Genomic DNA, 5,638 nt, shown 5'->3' on the forward strand with positions numbered 1-5,638 from the left:
TCGCCGCCCCGCCCCGACAGGCCCCGCCCCCGCGTGGCTCCGCCTCCTGCACCTGCCACGCCCGCCGCCGAAGACCCGCGGAGTCCGCAGTTTCAACCCAGCGCCGCCGCACGCTGGGTGCCTTCTCAGCTCCCACCCGGAGCCTCGGCGCTCTTCCTTCTGCGTCGGAACATTGTACCCGCCTCCGCTTCCATCTCCTCCGCTGCCACGCAGTCCCCAGGGCCCAAAACCCTCCTCGCAGCTCGTCACCCGCCAAGGTCCTCACCCTTCATCCCTGCTTCGGCCCTGGGCCCACATCTCAGCTGGCCTTCTCCACCCCACTTTCCTCCTTCTCAGTCTGTCTTTCCCATTAATGTTTTCTGAGCATCCACTCTCCTGGTTCCCCCTTTTTCTGACCTGTCAAACCCACGTGTTCAGACAGTCCCGCAGGCCCTCGGTTATGAGGGAGGGAGGCGCTGACTCAGTTTCCCTACTCCAAGAACGCAGCTCCTCGCCTTGATGAGAGCGGGAGTCCCTCGTGGTCCCGACCCCTCTAGCCACCAGATTCCCAGAGAATCCTCTGAGATTCATCCATTTCAACAAATGTGCTGAGGGTCTGGTATTTGTCAACTCTGTGTCAGGGACGGGGCGCAGCGGACATAAATCATACAGCCTGCTCTTTATGGGTGAGCAGCTAGGGAGAGGGACAAGGAAAGAAGCGGCCAGGGTACAGCCAAGTAAGCCTGTAATAGAGGCAGATTCATCATCAAAACAAGGCCGCATGCGGTGGCTAACGCCTGTAATCCCAGCATTTTGGGAGGCCAAGGAAGGGGGATCACGAGGTCAGGAGTTCAAGACCAGCCTGACCAACATGGTGAAACCCTGTCTCTACTAAAAATACAAAACTTAGCTGGGCGTAGTGGCACACGCCTGTAGTCCCAGTTACTCAGGAGGCTGAAGTAGGAGAATTGCTTAAACCTGGGAGGCAGAGGTTGCAGTGAGCTGAGATCACGCCACTGCACTCCAGCCTGGGCGACAGAGCAAGACCCCATCTTGGGGGAAAAAAAAAATCAGAACAAGATGACGATGACGATATCTGTAATAGCTACTTCTGAGATATTATTGTATCCCTATTTTACACTTGGGGAAAATGAGGCTTAAAGCAGTTACCTGCCCAAAGTCCCACAGATAGTAAGGAGCTCATCCAAATGAGGCTGCGCTTTTTCCACAACATAATTTTGCAAGCTATGTCTGGAAGCTGCTGGAAATCTTGGATGCTTTTTTATTTTTATTTATTTATTTATTTATTTATTATTTTTTGAGATTGAGTTTCGCTCTGTCGCCCACCCAGGCTGGAGTGCTGTGTCACAATCTCAGCTCACTGCAACCTACACCTCCTGGGTTCAAGCAATTCTCTTGTCTCAACTTCCAGAGTAGCTGGGACTACAGGGGCCCGCCACTACCCCCAGCTAATTTTTTAGTAGAGACAGGGTTTCACCATGTTGTCCAGGCTAGTCTTGAGCTCCTGACCTCAAATGATCCGCCTGCCTTGGCCTCCCAAAGTGCTGGGATTACAGGTATGAGCCACCACGCCCAGCCCTATAATTTATTTATTCATTAATTCATGCATTCATTTTAGAGATGAGGTTTCACTCTGTTGCCCGGGCTGGAGTGCAGTGGTGCAAACATAGCTCATTGCAGCCTCAAATACTGGGGCTCAGGCAATCCTCCTGCCTCAGCCTGCTGAGTAGTTAGGACTACGGGTGCACACCACCATGCCCAGCTAATTTTTTTCCATTTTTTGTATAGACAGGATCTTGCTACATTGCCCAAGCTAATCCCGAACTCCTGGCCTCAAGGGATCCTCCCACCTCAGCCTCCCAAAGTGCTGGGATTACAGATGTAAGCCACCATGCCTGGACCCTAGATGCTTCAAAAGGACGTGACATTCACTTAAAGAGGAATTCTGGCCGGGCGCGGTGGCTCAAGCCTGTAATCCCAGCACTTTGGGAGGCCGAGACGGGCGGATCACGAGGTCAGGAGATCGAGACCATCCTGGCTAACACGGTGAAACCCCGTCTCTACTAAAAATACAAAAACTAGCCGGGAGAGGTGGCGGGGCGCCTGTAGTCCCAGCTACTCGGGAGGCTGAGGCAGGAGAATGGCGTGAACCCGGGAGGCGGAGCTTGCAGTGAGCTGAGATCCGGCCACTGCACTCCAGTCCGGGCGACAGAGCGAGACTCCATCTCAAAAAAAAAAAAAAAAAGAGGAATTCTACAGGTGGAAAATGAGAGGCGCGCCATCTGGGAGCAAAAGTGTGGCAGGGTGGAGCGGGTGTGGAGGGAGAGAGGAGTGCGAAGGGTGTCGCCATTTCACTGAACAAACAAACTCCAATCACAGGGTAACTCTAGCCTTTCTCCAGAGGTGAGTTTTCCCCGCCCTGGGCAAAATCCTTGGCAGGTTTCACGGTTTTTCTAATCATTCCAAGATAATGAATGAATAGTTCCTTTATTTGGCATTAAAAAAAAAAAAAATCCAGTCTATTCTACAAATCACTCAACCACATTCCAGGCCAGAGTGACATTAAAAACTCTCAATCATAATCATTAGTGAAAAGCAAATTGAAACCACAATAAGATAACACTACGTAGCTAGCACAATGACTTTCAAAAACTGGCAATATGCTGACAGTTTCTTTATTTCTTTTTTTTTTTTTTTTTTTGAGATAGGGTCTCCCTCTGTCACCCAGGTTGTGTGCAGAGGCATGATCACAGCTCACTGCACCCTCTACCTCCCAGGCTCAAGCAGTCCTCCCACCTCAACCCAAGTAGCTGGCACTACAGGTGCACACCATGATGCCCCCGCTAATTTTGTATTTTTTATAGAGATGTGGTTTTGCCATGTGGCCCAGGCTGGTCTCAAACTCCTGAGCTCAAGTGATCCTCTTGCCTGGGCCTCCCAAAGTATTGGGATTACAGGCAGGAGCCACTGTGCTCAGCCTTCAAAAAGAAGAAAAAATAATAAAGGCAAGTGAAGGTATGAAGAAGGAGGAGGAGGAGAAGGAGAAGAAAAGAATTGAGAACTCTTGCTAACCAGCCACTCCAGGTGAAATTTTGACCCCTTTGGTCTTGCCTATCACTCAGAGCCATTTCTGTGGTTTGCAACCAGGAATTCCAAGTGACATGGAAATATTACTGGATTTAATTGAGTCCACCCTCACCTAGCCTCAGGGGGTTTTCTCCCACTCAAGTGGGCATTCTCCTCCTTAGATCATCTTTTTTTCTTTTTTTTTTTTTTTGAGACAGAATCTTGCTCTGTCACCCAGACTGGAGTGCAATGGTGTGATCTCAGCTCACTGCAACCTCCACCTCCCAGGTTCAAGCAATTATTCTGCCTCGGCCTTCCAAGTGGTTGGGACTACAGGCACATGCCACCACTCCCAGCTAATTTTTTTTGTATTTTTAGTAGAGACGGAGTTTCACCGTGTTAGCCAGAATGGTCTCCATCTCCTGACCTTGTGATCCACCCGCTTCAGCCTCCCAAAGTGCTGGGATTATAGGCATGAGCCACCGCGCCTGGCCCTTAGATCATCTTAATGCCAGGAAATCTTACAAGGTCCCTGTGTATTCACCCCACCATGGCATGGAATAAAACAACATTGTCCTGAGGAACTTGGCCACTAACATACCTAAGTGGAAAAATACCCATTTATCCCTGCCCCTTGTTTACATTCTGTAAGTTAAGCTTAACATCCTCCCTAGTTCCACCAATAATCATGTTTTTAAAATGCTGTCAGTTGTTTTCCAGTGATGCATATTGATGTCTGTGGTGACTGGGTATTTGCTTTTAAATCTTCTGCAGCAAAGAAAAACAATTTGTTCCACCATTCTCTCTACTTTTGTGTGTGTGTGAAAAGTTTTATAGTAAACACCTTAAGAAATAAGTCTGGATGTGTGAAGAAAAAATATTCTTGGCTGGGCGTGGTGGCTCATGCCTGTAATCCCAACACTTCGGGAGGCCGAGATGGGTGGATCATGAGGTCAGGAGATCAAGACCATCCTGGCTAACACGGTGAAACCCCGTCTCTGCTAAAAAAAATAAAAATAAATAAAAATTAGCTGGGCATAGTGGTGGGTGCCTGTAGTCCCAGCTGCTCGGGAGGCTGAGGCAGGAGAATGGCATGAACCCAGGAGGTGGAGCTTGCAGTGAGCCGAGATCACACCACTGCACTCCAGCCTGGGTGACAGAGCGAGACTGTCTCAAAATTTTTTAAATGACGTGTCCCTGATCAATTTGCTATTCCCTGGTAGTTTCTTTGCTGTGATGTCTCATATAGAAATCATGTCCTGTTCTCCTTCATGCCCAGCATAAAAGGAAGACTCGCAGGTCTGTGGCTGTCATGGCCCTCCCTGGCACCCTTTTTCTGAGTTCAACCGTCAATCATCCAACAAACATTTACTGAGGCCGGGCGCAGTGGCTCACGCCTGTAATCCCAAGACTTTGGGAGGCTGAGGCAGGTGGATCACCTGAGGTCAGGAGTTTGAGACCAGCCTGGCCAACATGATGAAACGCTGTCTCTACTAAAAATACAAAAATTTAGCTGGGCGTGCTGGTGGGCATCTGTAATCCTAGCTATTTGGGAGGCTGAAGCAGGAGAATCGCTTGAACCTGGGAAGTGGAGGTTGCAGCAATCTGAGATCACGCCATTGCACTCCAGCCTGGACAACAAGAGTGAAACTCCATCTCAAAATAAATAAATAAATACATAAATACATAAATAAATAAAATTTATTGATCATCTGCTAGTACTGGGTACTGAGTATCTGCTGGTACAAGGGGCTAGTGACTCAGCTACAACGGCAAGTTTCTTTTTTTTTTTTTTTGAGGCGGAGTCTCGCTCTGCCGCCCAGGCTGGAGTGCAGTGGCCGGATCTCAGCTCACTGCAAGCTCCGCCTCCCGGGTTCACGCCATTCTCCTGCCTCAGCCTCCCAAGTAGCTGGGACTACAGGCGCCCGCCATCTCGCCCGGCTAGTTTTTTGTATTTTTTAGTAGAGACGGGGTTTCACCATGTTAGCCAGGATGGCAACGGCAAGTTTCTACTGTGGAGAGAGGGAGACCCCGAGGGCAACAATACAGGCCAGAGAGACTCACAGGGTCAGGAGAGGAAGTCTGTCCAGGGCCCTACTGGAAACAGAGAAGGAAAGACTCGACAAAGTTGAGGAAGCCAGGCTGAAGCTGGAAGATGACAGAGGGTATCAGCCAAGGTCTCAACAGAAACACATGGAACAATGGAACATTCATACAGAGTAACCAAACAGAGTTTATTAAGGGACAATTTACAAAAATAAGGGAAGACAAAAAGGCCCACGGAGCATTCGGGCTGGAAGCAGTGGGGAACTTTTCCTTGACGGGGTCAGGGATGGAATGGTTGTCAGAACCTGGAGAAAGGCTGCTGCAGAAGAGCCCAGCAGGAGATGAGGCCTCCCAGGGTCTGGAAGGGACGGAGCTGTGGAATACCCCACCTTTACTCCACTGCCCTCAAAATTCCTGCTCGTGCTTCCCATCAGATAAACCCACACAAAACAAGAGAGCAAGGGACCCCACGGAAGCTCAGCCTGATGGGGCATGGAGCAGAGTGCAAAAGATGGAAAGAGGTCTG

This window comes from Trachypithecus francoisi, unplaced genomic scaffold, assembly GCF_009764315.1.
Source record: "Trachypithecus francoisi isolate TF-2019V2 unplaced genomic scaffold, Tfra_2.0 Lachesis_group20, whole genome shotgun sequence".
NCBI lineage: Eukaryota > Metazoa > Chordata > Mammalia > Primates > Cercopithecidae > Trachypithecus > Trachypithecus francoisi.